Source organism: Anolis sagrei, chromosome 1 (assembly GCF_037176765.1).
Source record: "Anolis sagrei isolate rAnoSag1 chromosome 1, rAnoSag1.mat, whole genome shotgun sequence".
In the NCBI taxonomy this organism is placed as follows: domain Eukaryota; kingdom Metazoa; phylum Chordata; class Lepidosauria; order Squamata; family Dactyloidae; genus Anolis; species Anolis sagrei.
Genome location: NC_090021.1, coordinates 178,097,138 through 178,112,155, shown reverse-complemented (window position 1 = coordinate 178,112,155; position 15,018 = coordinate 178,097,138).

Sequence of the window (15,018 nt, the reverse complement as noted above, 5' to 3'; positions counted from 1 at the left end):
GTTTAAAAAGTTTGAGGATCCCTGCTCTATATACATAGATTTTTTTCTCCCTAACACTGACAATTTTGGGTTGTTGTAGGGTTTTTTTCGGGCTATATGGCGATGGTCTAGAGGCATTCTCTCCTGACGTATCGCCTGCATCTATGGCAAGCATCCTCAGAGGTAGTGAGGTCTGTTGGAACTAGGAAAAAGTTAGCACCTCTCAACAAAAGTTTGCTCCAGGCACTGTCAGGCCATTATATGATGATCAAGGTGGTCAGTTGAAACATTCACACCCAGCTCCAGCAGACAAGAGTCCTTTGTCTCACCCTGGACATTCCACAGATATATGAACCCCTTTTCCTAGTTCCAACAGACCTCACTACCTTTGAGGATGCTTGCCACAGATTCAAGTGAAACATCAGGAGATAATGCCTCTAGACCATGGCCATATAGCCCGAAAAAAACCCTACAACAACCCAGTGATTCTGGCCATGAAAGCCTTCAACAATACACTGACAATTTTATTATGTACTGTTAACTAGATCACTAAATGTGTCCTGAGACAGGGCCATTGAACTACTGTGTACTACCATTTATTTTTGCATTTATTTTCTGCCTTTCTTACAAAGTTTTTTTTTTCATATCAGGAGCGAGAAACTGCAAGTCACTTCTGGTGTGAGAGAATTCACCGTCAGCAAGGATGTTGCCCAGGGGACGCCTGGATGTTTTGATGAGAGAGGCCTCCCATCCTTGTGGGAGGCTTCTCTCATGTCCCTGCATGGAGAGCCGGAGCTGACAGAGGGAGCTCATCCGTGCTCTCCCCAGATTCAAACCACTGACCTGTCTGTCTTCAGTTCTGCCAGCAACTATTGCGTAACTGAGGTATTAATACAAAGTGAGATCCATGAATAAACCTGAAGGTAGAAACCTGAAGGCAGTGGGTTCAAGGTGGCAAAAATTATAATGAAAAAGAATTCACAAAGTAGTAGATTCTGCAGCAGTTGCCATTTGCCTGAGACTTAATTGAGAACAAACATCTTTTGAACTTTTAACTTGATTTGCAGCAATTGAAATAAGCTGAGTGCTAAGTGGTGAGGCGGAAGGACAAGAAAGAAATTGGGACATTTTACAAGTAGCTGACAAAGTGAGGTGGCAGGAGATTAGTCAAGACTACCTAAATCAGTAGAGTTAGAAGGCTGTCCTTCTTACTTTTTGATAAGCTCCGTTACCTCTATATATGAGATGAACCTCAAACTCAGTGGTAAACGGATATAATTTTTTCTTGCTTCATTGTTGTGCTGAACCCTGCCTCATACCATCACATTTAATTTTTGATTCTGTTTGATAACTGGCATGCAGTGGTTCTAACTATCTGACAAGTAGCTGACAGTGGCAAGTTGTTCATATTTGATAGCTGCCAAAACAAGAAAAACGTGTTGACAAGTCTTAAGCATTCAGATGTCACCTCAAGAATGTGAGTTGTGAAATTTGAAATTTCAGGTTCAAATGGTAAAAATGAAGAGGAAAAACCCACAAGCCCAGCATATTTCAAATGTTGGTGAAATATTAGCTTCAGTTCTCCTAGAGAACGTGATGGCCCTCTGGTGGGATACGGAAATCACTCTCCAGCATTGCAGCCTTCCATGGTTCTTTTAAAACAATCTCTGCAAGTCTGGGAAACACTTTGGAATTGTTTTTGGGTACACAGAAAAAATCAATGGGAAAGGAAAAGAGGAGGAGGAGACGGAGGGAAACTCTAAATTCTCCCAGTGAAAGGTTAGATTAACAACCTTATCAGACGGGCTGCTGTGGCGAATCCGGTATTGCCTGTCAGGCGCATGGGGAACCCATCACCCCACGTGTTGTATCACCCAACTCACCCATCGTTCCATCCCATGGGGGGAAACACTGGAGATCCGGCCTCCCCGATTGATATCAATTTGGCACAGGAAGCCTCTAATTTTGCTGCCACGGTGGCATATGGTGGTTAATCTTTCCTTTCACAACAGAACCCTGCTGGAAGTGGTACTACATTGTGAGGTGGAAGCTTCCTGTATTCTCTGGGAAACATCCTAGCATGCTGCCAGGATGCTTCCTCTACAGAGTCCCGCCTGAAGTAGCCTTACGTTGTATCATGGGAGCTATTGAGCTCCATCAAGGAAGCATCCTGGAAGCATCCTAAGAGGCTTCCCAAAGACATTGTGATGAAGTGGAGATAGAGAAAAGGAAAGTAACAGAAACTTAAGAGGCAATAGCAGTGGTTCTCAACCTTCCTAAGGCCGTGACCCCATAATATAGTTCCTCATGTTGTGGTGACCCCCAATCATTAAAATTATTGTTGCTGCTTCAGAACTACTATTATGAATTGTAATATAAATATCTGATATACAGGATGTATTCTCATTCACTGGACCAAATTTGGCACAAATACTCAATATGCCTAAATTAGAATACCGGTGGGGTTGGGAAGAGGGATTGATTTTGATATTTGGGAGTTATAGTTGCTGGGATTTATAGTTCGCCTACAATCAAAGAGCATTCTGAGCTCCATCAACAATGGAATTGAACCAATCGAACCAATCTTGGCACAGAGACCTCCGATGACCAACAGAAATATATTGGAAGGGTTTGGTGGGCACTGACCTTGAGTTTGGGAGTTGTAGTTCATGTACCTCCAGAGAGCACTGTGGACTCAAACAATGATAGATCTGGGCCAAACTTGGCATGAATACTCAATATGCCCAAATGTGAACACAAATGGAGTTTCGGGAAAATAGGCCTTGACATTTGGGAGTTGTAGTTGCTGGGATTTATAGTTCACCTACAATCAAGAGCATTCTGAACTCCACCAATGATAGAATTGGGCTGAACTTCCCACACAGAACCCCCATGACCAACAGAAAATACTGTGGTTTTTGATAGTCTTTGGGGACCCCTCTGACACCCCCTCATGACCCCCGCAGGGGTCCCGACCCCCAGGTTGAGAAACACTGATATAGAGGAAAAGAAAGGAGATTTAAGAAGCAAGAGGGGGTGAGGAGGAGCATTAAAGAGCAGGAAGAGGGTGGTGGTGGCTGCAGGGCATAAATGGTATCAGCCGTGTTAGTCTAAAATTTGGAGCAGGGGCTGGGTCAACAAACTTGGCGGCGGCGGGGGGGGGGGGGGGGGGAGATCTGGGCCATGGGCCTTAATTTGGGGATCCCTGCTCTATCAGCTTCAGAACATGGTGAGACAAATCTACTCTGAATTAATCTGGGCAAGAAAAGGCCCTGATATGATTGCCTTAGGGTTACCATAATTCAGAAATGACTTAAAGGCAAACAATAACAGCAAGAGCAACAGCAAAAACGAAACAACAAATTAGGCTAAGGACCTAGACTGGGGTGAGGATCTCTGATGTAGACAAGATTGCCAAATCAGATCTAGCCAGACCTTGAGATTATGGCAGAGCTGTTCCAATCCCGAGACCTAATAACATCCCCTTTTGATGCCACAGGGAGTGACTCCTTGTTATGTTACAAAGGTGGTGCTGTAAGGGGCAGCCCACGGCAATGCCACTAAGCCAATACATTAAGCATCAACCACAGTTGTACAGAGTATGTCATTCAAGTAAAACACAACAGCAAGTTCAATAAAAGGGCTACTTGTGTATGTTTATAGACAGATGCAGACTAGAGAAGAGGACCAATTAAGAAATTTCAGACCCTAATATATAGAAACACCATATTACACCACATGAACATGTATTTGGATTAACTTTTGAGGTGACGATCTTCTATTTAAAATAGCTCTCTGTGTCTTCTGGGCCCAAATGCTCTATAAAGATATAAGCCAGAATCGTGTTTTAATGTCTGCTTAAATTCCCCTTTGGAAGCAGTTGGACATTATTGTTTACAATGAAGAATGCCCTTGTGAATGTAGCATCAGGGGGTGGCCTCTCTGATTCATACAAGGAGACTTCCTTTCTCTCTTTGATTGGAGGAATATGTTTGTTGTATCTGTTAATCACACATGGATGAATTGGATCAGAGGAATGCGGGCCAGTCTTGGTTTCAGCTGCTAAGATATACGAGTGCTATGTGCACACACCAATTCAGAGCTAGCTGAAGTGTGAGAAAAGTCTGTCTTAAAACAAAGTGTAAGGACAATGTGCACCTTTTAAAAGAAGGCTCATACTATTGAATCAGCTTCAAAATGCAGAGTGCTCCTTTAAAACAGAGTTCCCTGGGCACCTTCTTTGAAGGCAAAAGTGCATTTTAAAACTCTTAAAGTGATCATCTTCCCTCAAATTGCAGGACCACACCAATGAATTTGACAATTAAGGGCTGTGTAGTTTTCCATGAGCTCCAAAAAGAAAAATGTGGGATATCCATATGCTGTTTATTCTGCTTTAAAGGAATGGGCCTATGTCACTCATCGTTTACAGACTCAAAGTGCAGCAATTCAGACCAAGATGAGGACAACATTTGAAAGAATCCATTAATGGCTTTGCCACTTGTCTTCTAGGAACAAAGGGAATAGAAGACCTTTCAACTGTCTTGTATTTCCATTTATACATTAAAAATGTATAAGCGTATGTTTCATATCACGCTGGTGTTACTATGGTAATTGTTTATTAATCTGGTGGTATTTGATAATCACAGTTTTGTTTTTAAAAAAAGAAAAATGAAGTCGTGTTTAAGTAATATTGTCTTTTGCATTTATTTTCCCCATTCTGCCCTCTGATTTTCAAAGAGGATGCCTTTCCTAATTTTCCCTCCCAAATGTCACAAGCCTTTGAAGAACTGTCCTTTGAATTGCTCCCTGCTTTGATCGTATAAAAATTGGGATACAAAATATCAGAGTATGAGGCATCTGGGAAAGGTTTATGGACTGTAAATAAAGCGCAAAGTACATTTGTTACACTATAATCAAATAGAGTAAAGCAGATTAAGTGGATTATACTCTTTCCTTGGTCATATAGTTATGGATCCTAGAAACCTGTACAGCCAAGGGCGCATCTGGACAGCCACTTTATTGTGGAAACTTCAGCAATAAGAAAACACTGTTTTGTGGCAAATTAATTGATAGTGGGTTTATTCCACCTTCTTGGAAGGTGTGGGATAAACCCATTACTTCCAGTGTCTGGACTGCAGTATTATCCTGGAAAACTGTGAGAATACCAATGCCTCCCTAAAAGCCTCCTAAAACAGCATTAAAAAAACCAAAAGAACTTACCCGGCTTCCATGAGATGGCTGCCAGAGTTCTCCTGGTGTGTACAAATGATATGCCAAGAGAAAGGGGGTGGGGGAGGAGGAAAACACTCCTCCCCCTTTCTCCTGGTGCTTCCTTTGTACACACTAGAAGAGTCCCGGCAACCGTCTCATGGAAGCCAGGTAAGTTCTTTTTTTTTTTTTACACTGTTTTGGGGGCTTTTGGGCATGGGGTTACAGTGTCCCGATGTTCTCCCGGGAAGTCCTGGAAAAACATCTGGACACCCACCCCAGAAAGTGTGCACTTTCTGGGTTGTGTAGATGGGCCCCCGGGAATATCCATGTTTTTAAAATGCGGATGCTCCTGGTATAACTGCCTCTGTCTATTGCAATTTGCAGTTTGTTCAGGAAAATTTAAATCCTACTGATTTAATGGTTCTTATAATTAAGTGTGGATTCAACCCATTGTCTAATGCAAGATATCCCTGGGATATTTAACTCACATTTGAATTTACCTTGCTTATATTGTTTATGGCACATTTGCAAAAAAAAAAGAAGTAGTGATTTCCATCTGTGTATTATTCAAATGTCATTGATCATTTGTTGTACGGAAGTTACACAAATCCAGAATGCATCTCTTAAATATGTGCTGCTACTTTGGTAGATGTTTAGCATATCTGCCATGATGATGCCTACGATTTTGTTCCGATGGACTGAAAATATTTGGGAATATTTGAAGAACAAGATTTCAATTTCAAAGTGTGGTGTTTTTTAAATCCTGTGCAGAAGTTACTCTTCCTCCATCATTGTTGTTTTACAAACTGTTTTTGAGAATTGAGATAGTTTATAAGTTTCTAGTATGTAGAATGAAACAAAGACAAGAATCATCTTAAAGAACTGGGCATGTTTAGCCTGCAGAAGAGAAGGTTGAGAGGAGACATGATAGCTATGTATAAATATGTGAAAGAGAGTCATAAGCAAGAGGGAACAGGCTTGTTTTCTGCTGACCTGGAAACTAAGAGTCAATGGAGCAATGGGTTCAAATTACAGGAAAGGAGATTCCACCTGAACAATAAGAAGAACTTCCTGACTGTGAGAGCAATTCAGCAGTGGAACTCTCTGCCTCAGAATGTGGTGGAAACTTCTCTCTTGGAAACTTTTAAACAGAGGCTGGATGGCTGTCTGTCAGGGGTACTTTGATGGTGCTTTTCCTGTGAGGCAGGGGGTTGAACTACATGGCCCACATAGTCTCTTCCAACTCTATGATTCTATGATTCTATGAATCAGAAGGTTTCTTGTTGTGTACTCATAAGTCAGCATAAAGGATCTCTTTCCACTGTGGTCTCAGCTCAGAAATGGCTGTCCTATATACTCATCTTCTGCCTCTCTCAGCTGAGTTTTGACTGCATGTTTTTAATTAGTCATAGAAATCTAATTTTTCTTCATGCCAATAATTGAATTTAGGAAAATAGCAAATGTTTCAACATGAGTAATGGAAAATATGTTTTGAACTGGATGCATGCCGATTGTTTATCTCCCCACCCAAATTAATAATGATCTTCTTAAAAAAACATTTTAAAAGCGACATATAAAAAGCTTTCTTTATCAGAATTTAATCAGGAGACATTCAAAAGAGGGTAGAATATCCATCTTACCATCTTATTAACTTTGATTTCTGATACTTTTTTATTTCACTTTTTGTATAAGGAACAAAATTAGATTTGATGACCCCCCCCCCCAAAAGGCAAAGATTATGGGGGCAATATTAACCTTTTATAGCTAGATCCAGTATTAATATCTGACTTCAAATCAGCAACCAGTAAACCCTTACGTAATTATGAGAAACTGCTGGACTCATTTATTTCAAGGGATTTATCTATGTAGAACTAAAGCTGGATTTAACTCTCAGTCATATACAGTATGACTTTGTATTCATGAGGCCTATATCCAAGTTTTCATATATCCACAACTAACAAAATATGCAGTCTGTAGGCATTTTCTAGGTCTTCCGGGTTGATAATAGCAGATTCTAGTGAAGTAGATTTTTGATCCTAGAATGCCATATTATAGGACCAGAAATCCTTCATTTCAATAGAATGAGCTATAATTTGTGGTTTTGCACATCTATATGAAGTCTGGGAATGTACCTTCCATGGATACAGTCATATACAGCATTACTTTCCTAGTTATCTTTAACTAGGAAATTTAGCTAGCATTGTCTATATTGATTGACATTTCAGTGTCTCAAATATTAGTCCTGTTTCTGGGTAAATTCCAAAAAAGGCACCAGTTTCCCCCTATCAGCTCTAATTTTTTATATACAGAACATATGCCATCTACTAGTTGCTATCTAGTTGCCCATAGAAAACCATGATAACCATTTCTAAGAAACCAGAGCTGATGCGATCTATCCAATACAATTTTCTGAATCAGCACCCCAAATAACCCCAGGAAGAGGTCTAAAAACCAAGACACCAAGAAAACATTTTTGGTTGGACAGTGTATTCCTTAAATCCTGAAATTTCCCAGTTGTATCCAAGCTTACACAAACATGTTTTGAATTATAAGATGTTGAAATTTCAAATATTTGCTTGTTGGCTACCCAAGGTAGAGATATGTGTCCAAAGACTTACTACCATCTTCATTTCGGTCTTAGTGAATAATAAATCAGATTCAGTTACTTTGTGATCAAACATATGATGTAACAGGCCAATAGACAGACAGACAAACTGATAAATCTGCCAATTAATTTGATCACCCTAAGAATTTCCTTTGCAACCCCTCCTCTTGGATCCATCTCTGCGTGTTCCATATTATTTATATGGGGGAAAGTGCAGGCTGACATTACTATACGCCTTCCTGCATAAATTGCATGTGTTTATTATTCATTATAACATGAAACATTTTCTGTTTCTGTGTCACTTGTCACTAATCAGTTATGCATCTGACATGCATATCCAGCATCTTTCTTAGCACAGAAAATATAAGGTATGCATGGGTGAGAGTTTACCCTCCCAAATAACAACTTCCTGATACATTTTTGAAAGGTAAAGCGAGACAAGAGAAAATGGGACTGTAGGTCAACGGATGGCATTAACTGCTATATCTGAGAAAAGACATGAGCTTTTCAATTGTGCTCTTGTTTAGTATTTTATGAAGTAAACTTCTAAAGATGTAAAGGACCTTCATCTGTATCTTGGGGAAATGCAGGCCAGTCCCTCCACCCTTGAATCACTTCAGTTCTAAAGTGCCTTTTCTCCTTCGTGGACTTTTATACAACAATTTCTTCAAAACCCTGGGTTCTAATCAGGTTAGATTTGGTAAAAATAGCTACAAAGAAGTGAAATGTATTCCTCATCAAACCCTATGGGCATTTTCATCTGCTCCTTTTCATTGTCACATTCTCTTTCTTAGTGTTGATGATGTTCTAAGGCCCTATAGAGATTTGATGGTGTCCCCACTTCATGAGTAAGTATATATATTAAAACTAGGCTAGCGCTTCAGACAGAATCTGCTTACCTTTTAATTATATTAACACAATTGAAAACATTTGAGAATTGGTGGTCATGGAGAGAGCCCACAAATAAAAGGGTGCCTCCAAAAAATAACTCGAAGTAAAAATACACTGTCCACATGTGCGATTGCTAGGACTTTATTGGAGAGTTAGCCTTCTGACAGAACCTCTGCAAAAAAAACTGTGCCATTTTCAGTTCCGTTTTTGGCTCCCCTCCCCCATTCAGTTTACTGGCAAATTTCCGAAATCAGGAGGGGTGCTGGGATTTCTGGGAGTTGTAGGATAAAAACATCTGGGGACCCCAGGTTGAGAACCACTGCTTTAAAGGCTCGTTTCTCCATCACTTTTAGGCATATTGGGATGAAACTTGCCTCAGTTGTAGGCCACAAGCCTGCCAAGTTTCAGGAGGTTCCACCTATATACCGAACTTTGGGAAATTGCAGTCTTAACCAGCATGCACCACAAGAGGGGAGGTGAATGGACACAGTCAAGCAGGGCTATGATTGGCTGAGAAAGAAACCTGAGAAACACACACACAGACAGAAATCTTAACTCCTATCATGCTGCACTGCACAATGTCCTCAAATCTTGAATCACCAAAGAGAATCGTGTATACCCCTACCTCCTAAGCAATTTTCTCTTATTCAAAAAATTGTTCCTAAGCAAGTTGTTGGCCCCATAATTAGTTAAGGTGCTCACTAGGATGTTCTCAGCTGCACCAAAGCTAAGAATAATGACTTGAATACTGTGGTGGGAGTTATGAATGTGTCCTGATTCCCTCAATACCTATTTGCCAGCTAGGGATCTATTACTCTGTCAACTGGGGAACAGTGAAATATTGTTCTAGTTCCTTTCCATGAGCAATCTCCAGCATGACAGAAAAAAGCAGGGTTCCCCCTTTTATGTAGATAGCTTTTGTTGGGGATGGGATCATCAACCAGCTCCTCCCTGATCAATAGTGGAGCAGACCTCTGATAGTTGCTATGGCTGGTGCCCAGCAAGTGGAGACTATGGACTTTCACAGTTCCCTGTATCCTCTTAAACTAGGAGTTGCATAGTGAATGTGAAAACAACTAGATTACACCTTATAACTGCCTAACAAAACTTTGACCATTACCTTTGGCTATATAAAAGTGTAGGGAGATGCTGTGAGGTACTTAATTATTGTTGTGGTCTGGCCAGAGCCAGAACATTCTAAGGATGAGGGATTTCAAGATGAAGGTGTTCAGGGAGAATCTGAAAGCATTCTGGGAGATTTGCAGACAGGTCAGCTGTGCATTCTTTTGATAGTTCATTAGCAACCAGGAAAAGTAGGATGGAGAGGTCACTAGGGAGTATAGATGACATCTTCGAAAGCAGGCAGTGAAAAGTAGGCAGATGAGATCTTCCCAGCACCTTCAAGATAAGGCCTTGAAATCCAGGTGTCTTCGCCATGACTTTATGGGAGCCTGGTCAGGCTTAAATTAGGCATTTCAGTTCCAAACTCTTCAGAGGAGACAACATTGCTAAAGGGGAAACAGTCTCCTGTTCATGTTAACAAGCTTCCAAATCCATGGTTCTTGTAATGTCAAGATTCTTGTTTCATGTTCCTGCCTTTGCCTGTGTACCTTCAAAGAGTTTTTGCCTGGAAGAGTTTCCTGTGTTCATGTTCCTGGAATTACCTTGGAGTATTTAGATGTTTTTGGATTTCTAGCTTCTGTGGTGTTTCCTTAGCGTTCTTGAAAGACTTTTATTGAACTCTGGCTTTGTTTGTTTGTGTCCCACGGAGAGACAAGTAATCATTACAAGCAGAAAAAAATGAATGAAATTTACCATTATTACTACCTATAGCTTCACCATTGAAATGAAAGGGGATTGTTAATCAGGATTAATATAAATTATATGTATAAGAATGGGTCTACTGTAGGGAAGGGGGCTGATGTCAGCTTTAATTCTACATGCATTTAAATATATATTATACTTACTGTTTATTTTTAATATTTATGAAGTTGTGAGCCCTTTTTGTCATGGTCCAAGTGGCATCTAATCTGTATACAATAGCAATAATTCACTGAGAGACTAATCGTTTTCTAGGGTTTGCAGTGTTTTCTAAAAGAAAAACATATGCATAAATTGTCACCAGATTACACTGAAATGAATACCAGGTACTGTAGGCTAGATTTGGAGGAGGAAATTGGCAAAAACACTTCTGAGTATGCCTTGCCCGAGAAAACCCTCTGAAATATAAGGGGTCCCCATGGGTTGCAACGTGGCTTGAAGGCAAACACACAGAAACACAAATATACGTTGTTCTCCACGCGGGTCACAATCCAATAGATAGTTCCAATGAGTCAGATCTATTATACTATATAGAATCCTGGTAATGCAAAACTTACATAACTTCAATCAATTTAGCGCACCTGCCTTTGCTGGGATTTGGGTAATGAAAGATACCCTGATATCTTTTGCTGTCTTTAAAATGTTCTGATGCATCCCAGCTTTCATCTGTGAATTATTGGAAAGTATTCAGAAGCCATAATTCTAGGAAACAATAATAGAAATAGCCACATATTCATTTTTGTCTCATGCTCTGTATACAATACATCATTTGTCATGTGCCACTTTTCTGTTTCTTGCCTTTTTCATTCAGACTGAAAATATTGAGACGTTGCCACAAGCTACAACAGTTCTGTGTGGGGAAAACCTTGTCTTCTCTAGCTTCGCCAAAAGATATATGCCTGATTTTATTTTTATTTTATTTTGAAGAATCAGTGAAGTGAACATTTCACTCTGTGGCTCTGAAAGATTCATGGAAGCCGAATTGCACAAGGATTACACAACCCTTTGAACATTTGAGGATTTATGTTATTTTAATATAGGGGTGTTTTTCTGCATTTAATAGAAAAGGGGCTTGTGGTTAATTCTTTATTATCCCAGACAGCAGTTCTTGCTTCATCTCTTTCTTTAAATGCCAAGCTAGCATTTTTTTTACTGTTTTATTGCTTAGTTCTTGGTGGTTTGCTTTGGAGGATTGCCACTTATCTTTTTCCATTAGGGCAAATATTGCAACAAACTCATACTTTTAAGCATTAGAGAATTGTGGGCTCAGTAACATGAAACTTTCATAGGAATATTTTGTGATGTTTAAATATTTTCTAACATTTGTCTTTCATTTCCTACTATTTTATGTACACAGAAACACATATGATAGATGAGTAGACTGATAATTTCCTAAGCGAGGGAAAAGGAAAGAACACTACTCTTGAATAAGAACTGAATGCATGAGCAAGTTTTTTTTAAAAAAAGATAATGTCTGTGAATTATATTTAGATAAACAATGAAACCAGAAACTGAATCCAGTTTTTCATTGACTTTAAAGATGTAATACACTATATATATTGAGCAACTATAGAATATTTGAAGATACAATATGACTGCCACATCCACAGCAAGATATTTCTCCAGGCCGTCTGTGGACACTCGAAACTATAGATAATAGTATAATCATAATAATAATAATACCTTGACTATAGTTGGGCTGGAAATTACACTGGTGGACCTAGGGAGGCCCACACTTTTGGGAGCAGGGATATTTTTTGGGGGAGGGGGAATATTGAATCTATGGATGGGGGGGGTCATACTGTCTATACGGAGCCCCCGGTGGCGCAGTGGGTTAAACTACTGAGCTGCTAAACTTGTTTACCAAAAGGTCACAGGTTCTAATCCGGGGAGCGGCGTAAGCTTCCCCTGTCAGCCTCAGCTTCTGCGAACCTAGCAGTTCGAAAACACGTAAATGTGAGTAGATCAATAGGTACCGCTCCAGTGGGAAAGTAACTATGCTCCATGCAGTCATGCTGGCCACATGACCTTGGAGGCATCTACAGACAATGCTGGCTCTTCAGCTTAAAAATGGAGATGAGCACCACATCCCGGAGACAGACATGACTGGACTTAATGTCAGGGGAAAACCTTTACTTTTACTTTACCTTTACTGTCTATACAGTGATTAAATGGATAAGAGTCAGAGTGACTATATCTTAATATGATTGAAAGGAGAAGGAAGGAATCACTGTTCTTTCCAGAGTTTGTGTCATTTCTATTGCCAAGCAGCCCAGTGACCATGACCAGGCCTGTAGCGAGAGGGGGGGGGTGTTAGGGGTTCAACCCCCCCGAAATGTTTCAGATTTCTTAAAAAAACTGGTTTACTCATGAATTTTAACTGATTAACCAAATCCCCATGCTAAGTCTATGAGATGCAAAAAATCAAGAGTCCCTCCAGAACTGCAAGCACTATCTCAAGCAAATATTGACAATTTATTCGCACTGTCATTACTTGCAGCAATAGCCGATGTAGTCAAGCAACCAAGTTGGGGGGGGGGTGTTGAATGCTCTCATTAAGGAGACCAGACTTGGTGGAGGTGGTTGACAGGGGCAGAGCTGCAGGCTTTTGAAGGCTGCTCTGCCCCCTGCTTTGCTCTTGGCTTCAGCGTGAGCTAGGAGGCATAAAATTTTCACACACCCCCCCTGAAAATTTCAACGCCTCCCAATTTTTTTTTTCTGGCTACGGCCCTGACCATGACATTATTCATGTCAACATATGGAGTAGTGACTATGGTGCAACTGAAGTCAGCATATATATGTGGAAGTCGTCCATGTTGTTTATTAGAATATTGTTTCGCATAATTCAAAGGAAGAGCAGTTCCCATCACAACATTTTCTGCCTTAGTAGATGACAGGAACATGTGTGTGTTGGATGGGGCAATGTACACTTTCAACACCCCCAATCTTCTTATGCTGATCATGGATGGCCCTGGTCATGTGGAAGTATAATGATAAAGTGAGCATGATTAGAAGCAACCTTTATTTTTTTCTAATTAACATGGGAAAATCAGGGACTTGAAAGTTTGGGTCCAGTGTGTTCAAGAATATATATGTATGGTTCTATACCTTCAACATGTGTTCCTGTATAGTTGTTCTTCTGGCTCTGGGCTTTGGTGCCAGTCATATGGTCTAACTATAGTGACAGCCTAAATTAAATAGTAGGGTGCATATAGTGTATATTGACATTTTGTTTTATTTTTTAAATTATATTTTTCTCATTTTTGTTTAGAATTACATTATCCTCCTACAGTGAAATGGGGATGAGGTAAGAATAGGGGCAGTGGTTGTTACAGTGAGAACACAATATCAATTTATTGGTGTACAGTGTTTATTTTCTTAATGTATATGTAACATTTCTCCCAGCACAAAACCCAAAGCAGTTTGCTCAAATTTTAAACAAAGTTCAGCTGAAATCTTATTTTACCAAAGTTAAAAAATGTAAACAATTTTATTAAAGAAACACATGGTTAAAACATTTTAAAGCACATTAAAACATTATTTGGACCCCCCGGTGGCACAGCAGCTTAAACCGCTGAGCTGCTGAACTTGCTGACTGAAAGGTCAGCGGTTCGAATCCGGGGAACAGGGTGAACTCCTGTTGTGAACCCCAGCTTCTGCCAACCTAGAAGTTTGAAAACATGGAAGTGTGAGTAGATCAATAGGGACCACTTCAGAGGGAAGGTAATAGCACTCCATGCAGTCATGCCAGCCACATGACTTTGGGACAATGTGGGCTCCAAAGTTGGAGATGAGCACCACCATCCAGAGTCGAACATGACTAGACTTAATGTCAGGGGAAACCTTTACCTTTACTTAAAACATTATTTGAAAAGAGAAAAAGGTAAAGAGCACAGAACGCTGCAATAGAAACATCCTTTGGCCACGTGATTTATACACCAAAGAACTTCCTAACTAAAAAGGGCTTTGCCTTCTCATGGAAAATGGGGCAGATAGGGCCCAAGCCATGTGCAAAAGGGGCTTAAATGGACTATTGTCCTAGTCCAGCAGGGCTTTAAATAGTTATTGTTGTGATTGATGCTGCTGCTGCCTTCAAATCATTCCTGACATATGGTAATCTTAAGACAAACCTATCACATAGTTTTCTAGGCAGAATTTGTTCAGAGGGATTTCACGTTATCTCCCCGTGTGGCAGAGAGAGTGTGACTTGCCCCAAAGTTACAAAAACCTCAATACAATAAGAATTTGTTAATCTTTCATAATGCCCAAAATTAGCTCCCCGAAGAAGCCAGCTTGTGCTACCCTATAATTGGGTGCTATAAGTATAAAATCATCTACACATACACATGTGGCTCTTCCAAAAGATCAGTGATGGATTCTTCATCTTCTACACAATTGTTTTAATGTATGTAAAATGCACACAGAGATCTCCTGTTACTTTGTTGTTCTTCTTTTGCAATTGTAACAGGTCCTTAGACCTGAACAGATGCTTAGCACACAAGAGATCAAAC